Consider the following 15,382-nt stretch of genomic DNA (forward strand, 5'->3'; position numbering starts at 1 on the left):
AAGCAGCTGTTTAGCATGTTTTAATTAATCACTTGCTGTTAGAGTCTGCTCACTGTTTTTCATGTAATGAAATGTGGACAGAGCATTTGCTTCCAGTGTGGAAACTCCTTGAGAATTGAGTTAAAATCTGTATCTTTGAATATTATTGAGTGACTTAAAGTTTGTCGCCTTCCAGAGCATGGAGGCTGTGACTGGAACTGACACAGTGAATTCCTACAGTGACCAATTTCCACCAAAAAGGAAATTATTCATAGAAACCTATTAGATTTTTTTTCCAATGATCTCATATAATCAGTTAACAAATAATAGACATATTTTAGATTAACATTTCAAGTCTACAGTTACACTTCAAATCTAGCATTTTTTTAATTGCAACCCCCAAAAGCTTTCTATTCAGTAATCGTTTGTTGTTGTTCTTCTTTCATTTATCATCTCATTTTTATGGAGCCCCCCCTCGAGGGTCACAGCCAGATTTTTTTATGCCATCCTGTTGTTGATAGCTGTGGCCAGAGGCATCAACATACGACCATGCAAAGACATTACTAGCAGATTTCTCACCAGAATAGCCAACCTCCTGAGCTATGACTTGCCAGGCAATATCTTTTTGGCCATTGTCTTATAATGACAGGATTGTGAGTCATTTAGCCCGAATATGTCTTGACCTCAACAACGAATCTCTCCCCATCTATTCTTCATCACACATGAGACACAGCAACAGTTACAGAGTTCTCTTTATTGGTCAGTGGGGAAGAAAAGATTCGAGCTGCCATAGGAGCAGAAAAAAAGAGCTGCTATGGGAGCTGGTGTGTACAAGCAGAGTGAGTGGGGGGAAAATGCATTTAATTCCACGGGCGGCGAGGCTTATATACGACAGTGGCCTGAATTGCTGCGGGTGTGCGCATCCAGCAGCTCTGACACATCTAGCCACCCCTGGTGTGGGGTCGTACTTTGAAAATAACACGGGTGTATTTTTTGATGCATGGCATTCGCCACCATTTTGTTTTGGCCTTCATTCTCTTGAATGTAATATCACAAGAACACCTTGAGGGAATTTTCTTAAAATTAGGCACAAACATCCACTTAATGACGAACTAATTAGAATTTGGTGGTAAAAGTTCAAGGTCACTATGGCCCTGTTCTCATTCTCATGAACGCAATGCGACGGACATGATAATGTTCTGCAAAAAACACTTTTCTGTCCATTACTCAACGTCATATCTCAGGAACAGAAGGTGTCATTTGATTTGACACTGAATTAGTGACCTTAATTTTGGGTGTCCACCTTGAAACTGTGCTGACTGTATAGATCTTCTGTGCTGCCCGGGGGAAGAGGTGTGTGAAGCATCCATGTTTTCACAGACATGGATGTAAACTGTAACTGCAACTTGATGGGTTAGCCATACACCCGCAAGGCAATAATTCTAGTGTGTGTGTGTGTGTGTGTGTGTGTGTGTGTGTGTGTGCTACCGTACAAAACTTTTCATTATCCATTCCTTCTTAACCATATGTCTGTTCCCGCTCAGTTGCTCACAGTGCAATGCCCCACTGTGGATCAGCTCATTAAATTGTATTTTGAACTGGACATTAAGTATGCAGATACAGTGCTCAGTAGGTATAGTTATTTAATTACTGAAAATAAACTCAAATTAATTTTAAGATGACAGTGTCTAATATCAAAGCTCGTTCACTGACTGGCGTGCTTGTGAGCTACTTTGGGTTACAGATGCAGTGATAACGAGATGATCCGCTCAGGTAAATATAGTGAAGCACAGATAGAACTGTTTTTGGAGGACAAAAAAACTTCACAGAACTAACTTATATATGCAACATACTAACTGATACTGCTGGATTGGAAGAAAATGAACTTACATAGCAGCACTGCAAAAACACTTTAGTTTAAAATTAGATTTTTAATGCTATCTCACCAATGTTGTATTGAGGTTAGAGCCAAAAGGAGTTGGAGCCCTCTTGTTATGTGCGACCTGTACATAGACCTTCCTATATATAATGCTCATTTATAAAGTGTCATCAACTGCAGCTGTTTTCACCTTCTCCACTGTGGCAAAACTATAGCAAGGGAATGCAAAAGTATTGTGAGGTAACACAGATTTTATTGCAAGGAAATGCAAAAGATGTTGAGAGGGAACTCAAACAAAAGGAGAAAAAACTTGTTGTGACCCTTCGGGGGCACCGTACATTTTCTCCTTCGTCTATGTGCCATCATTCATTCATTTTCTGTAACTGCTTATCCTGTGAGGGGTTGTTAAGGGGGGGCTGGAGCCTATCCCAACTGACATTTGGCAAGAGGCGGCGTACACCCTGGACAGGTCACCAGACTATCACAGGGCTGACACATAGAGACAGACAACCATTCATGCTCACATTCACACCTACGGCCAATTTAGAGTCACCAATTAACCTGCATGTCTTTGGACTGTGGGAGGAAGCCGGAGTACCTGGAGAAAACCCATGCTGACATGGACACAGGAGGGCTCCCCTACCCTGGGTTCAAGCCAGGAACCCTTTTGCTGTGAAGCAACAATGCTAACCACTGTACCACCGTGCCGCCTTTTTCTCTGTTCCTTTTTTATTTAATATTCTCGATGTATCTCCTTCTTTCCCTGCTCATGGCTCCACACCTATTTATCAATATCTCCTTCTCATTCTCTCCGTCTTCTCTTGTCACCCCATCTTCACACTACTCCAACATCTCCTTTTGCTTTTCCATTTCCACACTCCTCCCGTCCTCCCTCTTGACTGTACACCTCTTCCAGCACATCAGCCTCATGTTCCTTCTCCCTTTTGCTCTCGCGTCTCATCTATCTCCCTCTCCCGCTTATTGTCCACCTCGTCTTTTCCACGGGACCCGGTCAGCTCTGCGGAGTAATTTAGCAGCCAGTGAGTCCCGGGCCAAATCAGTTACTATAGACACACCAGCGGCAACATGAGTGATTTCCCACCGGGACCGCAGACACTTCTAATCACATCCTCAGGGACACAAGGAGACAGAGGGATAGGGTGAAGAATAACAGGTGGTGAAAAAGAGGTAGAAGAAGCCCATTAAGTAAATAGGCAGGGACACAACCCCTGATAGAGTTGGATATCATCCCGGTGAATTAATTAGGCGCCACGCAGGAAGTGTAATAAGCTCACAAGTGGGGCATCTGCAACGTTGATGTTTGATTGGTTGAAAGGATTTCTTCAGCTTTTTCCCTTTGTTAATTTTAGCGCTGCCACTCGTACAAAAAATATAGTGGCAGCATGTGGGGTCATATTTAACAAACTTGGTTGAAAACTAGGACAGTCTTATTGTCTGTCTCCATACTCCATCACGCCGTAATATACAGTACAGTAAGAACCACACTGCTGCGAGCCTCAGCACCACCTTGGCAAATTCCCAGTGGGAGCTCTGAGGAGTAGTTTCTCTATGTGATAGGTTGTTGGGCAGAAGAGTGGAAAGCCACAGCTGTGCAGGTTCTTATTTTATTAAGATATATCTAAAGAAGTAGATTACAGCAATTTTAATTAACTTGCCCAATCAGCTGTGCCAGGACAGACGACACAGAGGCGTGACAAGTGTGCACATTTACATAAGATGCTCTGGAGGGAGGCTGCTGGTGCCGGATATGTGCATCCACATGTGAGCACGTACATCAAGTGTGTGTCGACTTCCTTTGATTGAAGGCCCCTGTCACACAGCGTGCCGCATTAAGAAAAAGACTTATGTCCACATTACGCCCCCACAGGTTCCTCCCTGATTAAGAGATGGAGAGACGGGCGGAGAGGTGACGGAACGGAGCCCTCGTTCATAATGTGTAAGGATGTGACGCCGACAGCTCTGATGATGGATGGGAGGAGACTGCGGAGAGGTGAGGAGCTGTGTGAACTTTGTGAGCGTGGGGCCTTTTTCACACCAACTGTGTAAATATTGTGCTCACTCAGAAGATGGAGAGAATTGTTCAGCTGTCAAGTGTGCTTTTGTTTGGCCCGAAAACGCACTCAGAAGAGAACAAATCATCTCAAACCACCACATGTGCTAATTCCAAAACACAGTAATTCAGATGAAAATAATGGATGAATCACATTTGAAATTATAGGTGCCAAGTCAAATCAAACTTTATTATCTCACCAGGGAAAATTATGTTGCAGTCAGATACACAAACATTCATCATCAAAAAAATCAAAAAACATAGTCACATATTGTAACAGTCCACAGGGTTCCCACGGATCTTTAAACATGGTTATGACTATTATAATACAATTCTGCCAATATACCCCCCTCCCCCACAAATCCCACACACTGGACCTTTAAGCTGTAGAAACCCTGATCTAGATGGATAACAAGGACAAACAGTACAAATGTGAGATCACTTCAAATGAAGACACGGCAAGAAACTACACATTTCATATACTCCACACCATTTTCCAAAGCACACCAAAAACGTTCTAGTTGATTTTTTACCTTCCAGGCAGCCACTGGCTCATTTCTGGGCAGTAATGTATGAAAACCATCTTAAGCCTTTCATCCTCTGCCCACTTTACCTTGCCAGGTGCTACACTGCTTACCTGAAAACACCTACTACAGCTACTTAACGATGGCTTTATGGAGGGAAATCCCTGTGCCTCAGTGCCCGCTGCTGCTCCAGTTGTGTGTTGGGTTTTCTGGGTTTGGCTCTGGACCAACTAAAGGATGTATTCCCAGCTGATACTCCTCGGAGCACTGCCTCACTTCAGCAAGGAAGAAAAAGCTGCCTGTGCTGTTAACGTGCATGTGATGCTGTGGCTCTGTGTAGTCGATGCTGTAAGCTGTGAGGCTGCACAGTGCTGACTGTTTAATTGTCCTGCGGATGTGCTTGTACAGTAGGCCATGTCATGCTGTTTGCTGAATTCTACAATCCACTCTTGTGCTGCTGCTGCTGCTGCTGCTGCTATCTGCCTAATGTGCAGTGTTTGCATTGGGATTTATTGTGAACTGGGTTGTTTTGGTGGCTGAGCTTGTTTTCTTGTGGTGGCTGTTAAGCGCATATGTTATGATGTTGATTTATGTGGTGGTGATGCATAAATAGTAATTGCAGTTGCTTTTAGGGTTCTGCTGGCTCAGTGCAAAGGCACATAAAGGCATATATTGTTTATTGGCTTTGGGGATGGAAACACAGCCCATTCATATACCTGCAGATATTTACCTGTAATATTGGCTTCATAGGGAACTCCACATGGCTTCTGTCACACTCACAATTACATTTTGTCCACATACCTCATGTTCAGCCCAGCATAAGAGAGAAGCTTGCTTTATTATTCTTAATATCAGTGGCACCTAGACTGCTTAGCTCTGGTATGGTTCCTGTGACCCTGAATGATGATTATGTTTTGGGTTTGCTGCATGGTGTATTTTATTCTACTTAAGTATGACCTGTTGTTCCTGTTCATAGACACTTGTATGTGCCATTTAGTGGGAGCAAAAGCACAATACACTGATCCATGCGGGAACATGATGGAGGCCATCTCTGCCAAATCATTCTACAGCAGATCCCGAGAGAAAAGTGGAGAAAACCTGATCAAAGTTTATGATTGAAACTGTTTTATTTATGCTTTAATAAGGCTTTGTAGTTTGATATGGTACAAATTTGACAAAGCTGTGACACTGTTAATTAGGAAGTACTTGTTTGTAGGGCTGCCCCCGACTAAAAATTTTCTCAGTCGACCAATTGTCATCATTTAGGGCCATTAGTCGATTAGTTGCTCGCATGGTTATGATATTGATTTAATCATTAAATTATATAATCTGGGCGGGGCAACACAATGGTTTGAGTTTCGCGTCCTTAACTGCCTGGAAACGCAAGGTCGGGCTCCGGGTGCTACTCTTGTGCCTTTTCTGTGGCAGCTTTCCTGAGCGCAGCGGCAGGTTGCGTCAGAGGTTGCTAAGCAACCTTAACAAGCATCGTAAAGCCTATTTACCTGAAATCCTGAGTGCAGAGCTGATCTTCTTCCAGGAGCTGTTTATAAGTGTGTGGGCCTATCGTCTGTGGGACAGATGTAAAGCTCTGGGTAGCCCTGCACTAACCTGATCAACTTTTCTGTATGTATCAGACTGAATATTTACAGAAGAAGGGAAAGATATCTGTCGGCTGTGATTGGTTTGTAACGTGACTCCTGTCTGACTGCTGACCGTGGCCACTTCCTGTGTCTGTCCTTTCAAATTAAATTCCTTCCTGGTCCAGTCATATAGGTATGGATTTATTTTAACAAGGTGCAGCTCCTAATAGAGTTTCACTTTTTTTGTTTGTTTTTTTTTCTGTGACTAAGCGACCAATGAAATCTTGCTGACTAATGACCTTTCTGGTCGCCTACGTTTGGTCGACTATTAGGGGGCAGCCCTACTTGTTTGTGGACATTGGGCAGCATTTCACACAGGCTGCTAAGGTGTGACTGACTGTCTCTGCAGAAAAAAGAGAAAAAATACTAGCTTGGAGTATGGAGCAACAAAAATTCATACAGAGTTACAAAACAAACAAATCACAAGGCTTTTAGATTTGTTGCATTGTTTGTAATTGTGTTTTTACACACCAATGTTCAGGCACTGCTAGTGACCATTAAATCAAAACCATCGTCCCCATGTGAGGACGTCATTGTTTCAAAAAATACTTTCTGTTCAAAGACAATACTCAGCTTTCTGTACTTACCAGGTCCTACTGATCCAAGATGGCTAGGATAAATTCAAAATGCATACCAAATAAAAGCTCAGGTCTCAAGAGGTGATGCCTCTGTACCTACTGCCAAGCTAAGCTCATATCTGTGTAATGCTACATAACATGTTATGAGAGGAAATGGCTGCTTCAGTCTATGGCTTTCATTTTAAAATGCATATGTCAATGATTATCCTTTGCATCAGCCTGCATCTGCATATCAGGTGGATTGCTGGATTTAGATTCATTCATTAAATATTATTAGTTTATTTCCTTTGTGGTCTGAGCAGCAGGAAGGTCAGAGAGCGGCTTGTGCCTGACTCAGACATACAGTGAATTAAACATAACAACTGGCGTCGGGCACAGTATGTACAGTATGCTTTGTGGAAGTTTTTTATCGCACTCCCCAATCTCTGCTGAACTCGGTGTATGTCTTAAGGGTCGGAAAAGTTCTGAGCCAAATATCTGGTCAGTGCAGATTTCCATGAATATATCTGTTCCACATAAACTGGCTGATTGAAATGTGATTTTAAATAAATCTAAATAAAGTATGTTTACCCCAGACAAAAAGACAAACACAGACAAAAGTTCCAGCCAAAATGGAAACTAATATTACACTGCTCCACCAGATCTGCACTTAAAAACTGCTCTGCTACTGCTTTATGAAACTGGCAAATCAACAGTTCAGCTGCGACAGAATAAAAAGACAAATAGATCTTGATTGTTTGATACGCATACTCATTAGACTACTCACGACTATCTCTTTACCCCTGAGAAAATAAAGACCTTCTGTTTTGTGAAGGTTGGTGCTCCTCAAGGGTTTGTCAGTTTGAAACAAATTTTGGATTACGACCATTAGACCTGCAGGTCTCGGAGGTTGCCATAGTGACTGCCTTCTTCACCTCCTCAGGAGTGCTGCTGGTGGGTGATTACTGCAGATTGAAGTCCATTATGTAAAAAAGGGACCCGACTCCAGATGAGAAAATTATATTCTTGGGCTGCAAATAAAAAAAGTAAACTCTGCGTCTGAAAACAACGCTTTCCTCAGCTGCTGCGGGAACATTAGAGACGATAACCTTGGACAGCTCTTCCATGCTTCTTTCAACTTAAATTTTGCTGGTACTTAAAGTGGCTCTAAAAATATTCAAATAAAGCTACTTTATATCATTCTGCTAACAGCTGATTAATGCACTGCAACTTTGCAGTGGGGTTTTGGTAATTACTCAAGTATTTTTGTTAGTATTTTTTCAGTTGTGTAGTCTTTACAATGGGGTGTCTGTTTGTGCCTGTATGTGCCCGAGCTGCTGTGTGTTTATGTCAGGCAGGTGGGACCGTGTTCAGCATCTGTAATGAGCTGGAAGACTGTGTGGAATTTGGATTAGATAAGATGAAGTGGAGAATCTCCAGAGAGCCAGAGGTTAGGGGTTAGGGAGGGGCTCATTAGAGTGATGTGGTGTACTTGCAGCAGAGGCAGAGGGGTCAGAGTAAACATGGGTGGATCATGAATACCACCTTATTTTCAAAGCACTCAAATCATTCCTACCTGACCCTACCCATCTCTCATGGTATGTACATGTCTCAAGATGTAACGATGACTGATAACCTTGGGCGGTATCTATTTTTCATACCTTTCTGACATTTCACCAAGGTATACCGTATATGGCAGTATTTGTGTATGAAAACACAAAATGCCATGTGATAAGACGAAAGGACTGGACGGAGGCGATCATCAAAAATACTCACATGTGCAGCACACACTTCATATCAGGTTAGGGAAAAAGTATTTCCTGTTGTAAGGATGAATAACATTATGTGTATTAAGGGTTATCATGTCCACCTCATCAGAAGTTGGGAAGGTATTATATTGGATTTCTCTGTAACGCTATCTTTTTAGCGCATTAGCTAACGTTGGCTTCGATAGCAAAACAAACTGGAGGAAACCGTTCAAGTGTCGTCCTCCTTTGTAAGATTGGCATAGTAATCAACCACAAAGCTTCCTGTGACATCATCCATCCACTGAGTGAGAGCATACGGGTCAGCCAGTCTGGTCCCGTTGGTCAGTGTTTACTAATTCAAGTAACACTCACAGTCCCAGAGAGTGAGTGACCTGACATGGTGCGTTTGTAAATTCAGTCTGACGCTCTACACTAAAATGAGAGCCCTGTTGGTCGAAGAAACGGAGCGTTATATTCCTACATGAATTAACGAACAGTTAAGTTAATAACACATTCACTCTGCTCGGCGCTCTGCTGCGCCATCTCCCCAGACAGAGTGCCCAGAGTGCGCTCTGCCATTCTGAGAGTGTGCTTCGGCACTCAGAGTATTTCTGAATGCACCACTCGCATCATCTTCCTCCACTGTCTAAAACAAGCCAACAGAACTTGCTAGCTAGCACTAGCTAAAGTCTGTAGAGAATGGTTTTGCCTCCAGCTAAGCCCCACCCACCAAAAAACATCATGCTGTTTACTAACAGTAACAGGGTCTATTTTACTTACTAAACAGAAAAGAAATACAACCATACACCATTTGAAATCAAGTTCCTCACTTTCACTGAAATAAGACTAGCTTAATTGCCCTGTTAATTCATCGTAAAACACACTTTATTTGAAAACTCACCCAAACCCTCAGTTTGTCTCATTAACTGTTCCAGCAATTACCAGCTCTGATTTGTTCAAAAGTTATATGTGAAAATTTCCTCTACACGCTGTTGTAACCCACTGTCTCCCTCAGCTGTTGCTGGCGAGCTTTAGTCCTGTAACATTATCCCCACCACTCGCAGTCACCATCTTTCTCAGCTCAGTTGCCTATTCACTAATAGAGACTGACCTCTGGTAGCACGTGCTGTGCACTGCATCACCTGAGTACAGGATCTCTGTATCACTTCAATATAAGGAGGATCGTGTGTATTTTTGACAGTATTGAAAATCATATTTTTGGGATTTCTAAATACATTTGTATACTGTAATACAGTGATACTACCCAAGCCAGTGCCTAAAACTGCTTTAGCCAATTTCTGACCACTAGGGGGTATTAACTTCTCAAACGCTCACAGCCCTGACAAACAGGGCTTAGAGATAAAGAAAAGATATATATCATGATAACTTAAGTAATGAGATATAATGTATTCATTTGTCAGCTTATGGGTGTTGGCGGGCATATTTCTTAATTCCATGTCTTTATGCTAAGCTAGGCTAACTACGTCCTTACTCTGGCACTGCGCTTCACACAAAGCTGTTACATTGGTACTGATCTTCTCATCTCATTAAAGAGAGCAAAGTAATTTTTTTACTAAAACACTGAATTATACCTTTAAGGTAATGCACAGTCATTGCTTGCTAGCACGGCTATGACCCCTAGTTTTTAACACTAACACTTGACGCATTTTGTGTTTTGCAGGTATGCCAAATTAGTCTTTGACTCTGGTAAACCAGTTCTGCTAATGCTACGCCAGTTAAAATAGAAACATTCTGTCAAAATTTTAAAATTCTCTTTAAATTTATTGCATATGAGTCTGGGTTCAGATAGGATGTTGTCTGGTTCTGGACCCAGGTGACGGAGAGGGATGGCAGGTTAACAAAGGGGACACATTTTGGTCATTTTGCTATCAAGAAGCATAGCATCCTCCAGGCCAGCTGTTAGGAAATCCGGGCAGGGGGACAACATTTTGTCATTTTATTTGTATAGGGACACTCCCCCTAAAATTTTGTGTGTGTGTGTGTGTGTGTGTGTGTGTGTGTGTATGTGTGTGTGTGTGTTTGTGTGTCTGGGCCGAAAATATGCCCTCCAGTGAACGATTACAGAAAAGTAATATCAAACAATGATTGAAGAAATTACTGCAAGGTATTGAATCATAAGATCAAATCAGGAGTGAGCAATTTTTTTTTTGTGGGTATTGTTAAGATTTTATCGATAGTACTACTTTTATTGATACTCCTTATCGGTTTGTTGCTTTATCTGTGCTCTTAATGGTTCTTTTTCACTTCTAGATAATTGCTTTTTGGAAAATAAATTAATTTAAGAGGAATAAACTCAGAACAGAATTATTGAATATTTTAAATATAACTAAATGTTGTTTCTAGAGCAGCAACAGTAATTTTACAACAGCAGAATCACTATATGAATAATATTTCTGACATGACAACACTTAGTGAAGTGCAGGCTAGTTTTTATTAGTCACTTTATCAGTTCATGCTTGCAGAACACATGTGTTGATGAAGTATTAGCCTTTTACTCATGAAGGTTTAATTGTACTTACAGTCACAAGCGTAACTGCCGCCAACTTGGTAATTTTCAAGTTATGTTCACTTCATTTCCACCGCAGCCTCTCTGCTGTTCACTGACTTTACTCCATGTCTTGTGTGGGTGTGGGTGTGGGTGTGTGTGTGTGTGTGTGTGTGTGTGTGTGTGTGGAGGAGGTCAGCCCGGCACAGAGCGCAGGTGAGAGGCTGCAGGATGATAATGAATTGAACCAAAATGTTTAAAAGTACCAATAAAAGAACCAATAACATCGGAGCTTATCAGTCTTTACAGTCTTTGATCATTTAGCCGAGGGGCTCATTTAATACCAGGTTTTGGTACCCATCCCTAGTGGGAGTATCAGATGACAAATGTGTTTTAATTATAAAGATATATATTTTATTCATCATGTAAATACATATAACTTGTATTATCAGTGATTTGTTGTACTTGATCCCATTAAAGGGTCAACCATAGATCTTTTAATGGGCACCTCTTTGGCCTTGGGCGTGGTGCTTAGCTTGTGTACTTTTGTTCTTGGCCCAGTAGTTAGTGAACATGTGAGCTCTCTTTAGTAGCACTAGCCATAATGTGACAACCCTTACCTTTCTTTGTGGCTCTATAACACCACAGTTGTTGCTGGCGAACAGGAGGACTGAAAGATATTGTACTTTAAAATCTTCCCAGTTGTTGTGGGAGTTTCTAAATTGTATACTTCCCTGTGCTGGTGTCCTCCTTTCTGCCTTTCCCCTATTTGTCTTATGGTTGTATTCTAGAGGTGAGTACTTGTAAAGTTATACATGTTGGATCCACTGATAGTATAATGAAACAAAGTGAGCAAAGGACCTGTGACCTTGTTAAAAAGACCATTCGACATCAATGAATCTCCAGCCAGAGGGGTAATGAGGTTCACAGCAGGGTGTCTTTGATCTGCAGGCCTGTGAGTTGTTTGACCAGCAAAGTTTTCTTGCCCTGTGTCTGGATCTGACCTGACCTCCCTAAAAGTGGATGACCTTAACCCAGCTGGCAGCACTATTTCGTCATGGAATATAGATTACTTGTCAAAGTACGGCAAGGCCGGACCACTGCAGGGCATGTCAGGAAGCAGCTACTAGAAAGGCGGCTAATAGAGCACTCTCCACACTGAAGGTTTGGATTCTCTTTTCTCTCCTCACCAAGTCATCAGCCGTTTTAATCAGTAGTCTGAGAAATCTTTTACTTGATTTGATATGCCAGGTATATGTCAGGGAGGTAACTGCAGCTCACATTCGTTCTTTGTGCTGAAGTAAGATTTGCTGACGCTCTGATATTTGCTGCAGGAAATGTTCAGTTGGCAGTAACTTAAAGGTCCCGAGCGTAGGATTTAGGGGGATATATCGACAGGAACAGTTTTCTTTAGTGTATAATCACCTAAAAATAAGAATTATGTTTTTGGCACCTCGGAATAAGCCGTTTAAATCTACAAAGGGAGCAGGTCCTCGTCTACAGAGACCGTGTTTCTACAGTTCAATCAGGAGAGATAGAAGAATGAAGTAAAGATAATATTTAATACAGAATATGAGTGTACAGAGTAACAGATGATTTGTGTTGATTAAGATTTCACAGAAGTTTTGGACACCAGAGGGAGATATTTTGTGATTGCGGGACATCTGAGCGGCAGCAGGATACATGTTGAGGGTAAGGTTGGATTGGATGAAGGGAGGAGACTATGACAGGTTGGCCCTGATCAGCCCCAGTCAGACAATACAATGACAGTCAATTACTGTAGTTGAAAAGCACGTGTTAACAGCTCAGATCACCATGTGCACAGATGGTGAGATTGGAAAAGCCGGTGGAAAAATGCCCTTGGTTTCCAAACTCCACACCTTCCAATACAAAGTGAGATCAGCAGCTGTGCACATTTGAGTGCGAAAGTAATTTGGCCCCTAGGCTAAATGATGGATGATTTCCCATGTGGTATAGTAGCTGCTCACAATGGCAAAGAGGAATACAGTATGTCTAAAAATAGTGATTTGGTGGCAGGGTGGCAAATTAACACCAGCCACTACCGAAGATCAATTATGTGACAGGCCAATGAAACAGTTCCCTCAGAGCTCCCTCCCTCCTGTGCTTCTTACATTCACTCTGTCTTAGACCCACCTGCTGTGTAGACATGCAGCGAAACACAAAGGAGAAAGAATCTAATGTAAATTTTAGTTTATAAAAGCCCTACCTCCGCCAAGGTTGGGCTATGTTTTTGATTTTGTGTGTTTGTTTGTATTTTTGAAAAACGACAGTCCTGATTTTTGTAAAACTTCGTCAAAAGGTGAAGAACGGGCCAACGAAAAAATGAATGAATGAATGAATGAATCCGAATCACTGGGTGGATACACAAATTATTTTTCACTTTTATTAACATTGTGAGATCAGGCATTTGACCTTGGTGAAAAAAAGGCCACTCATCTTAAAATCAAGTATGTAGATGGTAGTAAAGTTCAAAGTAGAATTATGATGACTCATATCGCACTCCACATTCACTGATACCAGTAGTCCTCTGGTGTAGCGTACACATGTAGCTGCTCAAGCAAAGCAGTCGTTACGTAGCACTTTGTGGTTTGATGGGAGAATTGGAACAAAACAACACGTTTCTCAGACTAAGGTGTGACTATTGAAGTGTAAATACACACATAGCAGGCAACTAAATATCTCTTACACACATCCAAATGTTTATTATCTGCAATAAACTGTTCAGACATTGTGCTTCACGAGTAATATTGACCACTGTTTAGAAGTACATCACGGGTGCACAGTGTTACAGTGGTTAGCATTGTTGCCTCACAGCAAGATGATTCCTGGTTCGAACCCGCAACAGGGGAGCCCTTCTTTGCGGAGTTTGCATGTTCTCCTCGTGTCAGCGTGGGTTTTCTCCAGGTACTCCAACTTCCCCCCACAGTCCAAAGACATGCAGGTTAATTGGTGACTCTAAATTGTCTGTAGGTGTGAATGTGAGTGTGAATGGTTGTCTGTCCCAAGGTCCCGTTTATACGACAACGATTTCAACTGAAAACGGTAAACTTTAGTTGCATTTTGGCGTTTTGGGTGCCTGAAAACGCAACGTTTTGAAAACGGGTTCCAGAGTGCAATTTTTTGGAAACGGCACCGTCTCCGTTGTCATGTAAACTTGCAATATGCAGTTCCTCTGAAAACTGAGACTTTTCGCACATGCGCATTACGGTTCCAGTCACTAGGCATGCGCAAGAAAGTCGACCATCACAACAACAATGCCGAGCTCTGTTTGTGCTGCTCACCCTGTTGAATTTATCAACGCTTCTCCAGCAAAGTGTAGCTCTACTGTAGCAACTCCACCTCGTCGTCCGTCCAGACAAAGTTATCTGTGTGATTGTTTCAATAACGTCGTCCTATAAACGCAGAAGTTTTTTAAAACGCAAAGGACAGACTTTTCCATTTTTAGAGAAACCATTGTCATCTAAACAGGGCCTATGTGTCAGCCCTGTGATAGTCTGGCAACGTGTACACGGTGTACCCTGCCTCTCGCCCAGTGTCAGCTGGGATAGGCTCTAGCCCCTCCACGGCCTCAACAGGATAAGTGGTTATGGAAAATGAATGAATGAGTCCTATACATTACACACTGAATTTCTGAAGGCACTGATAACAGAAAACAATTGTTTTGTCCATGAACCATGACAGTTATTACTGAGCTGAATGTTTGCCTTCAGGGCTTTAAGCCAGACAGTCCTTAGCTTTCATGAAAAAGATGATGGTTTAGGTTAAAATGAAAACATTTCTTTCAGAGTGGTCTTTCTGGCAGAAAGCCCTGAAGGTTCACTTATTCCACGTGCTGTTTTATGTGTGTTCAAAGTAAACTTTACTTCACTAAAGTGGTTACAATTACTTATATATTATCGTTGCAGACTTTGTAATAACGGCAGATATCATATTGTTGTCCAAGGAATCAATATGATATCATATCGTGATGAAACTGGTGATTTACACCCCTACTTGGACATAGACAGATTGTGTTTTGTGGCAGCCCCTCATTGTAATGCGCTGGCAAATGGACTAAAATTGGTGCATCCACCAGGGTGTTGTACTTCTGTCTGTGCTGATTGAAGCCGATTGGTGCTGGAGCCGATAAATACAAATGACTGCTACAGAGTCATTTGTCCCAGGAGTGAATGCCGATTGTACAAAAGCTAAAAGTTAGTAGGTGTAAGTGGGTATTTTGTCCAGTGGGAAGGGGCTATATTGATCGAGTGATAGTGATTTAAAATCAACTTTTAATCCAATTGGAAGACCTACATTTCCTTTAGTAATAGTGATATTTGTGCAGCCATCAGTGGGCAGGTGATTGAACCAGTTCTCACACAGCCTGTGTGCAGCTTACCTGACCACTCTGCCTCAGTCAGCAATGTCCGTCATTGTAAAATTATTTTGGGTGTTTGTGGACCCCCTGCATCCTCTTT

This window comes from Epinephelus lanceolatus, chromosome 12 (assembly GCF_041903045.1).
Source record: "Epinephelus lanceolatus isolate andai-2023 chromosome 12, ASM4190304v1, whole genome shotgun sequence".
Taxonomy (NCBI): domain Eukaryota; kingdom Metazoa; phylum Chordata; class Actinopteri; order Perciformes; family Serranidae; genus Epinephelus; species Epinephelus lanceolatus.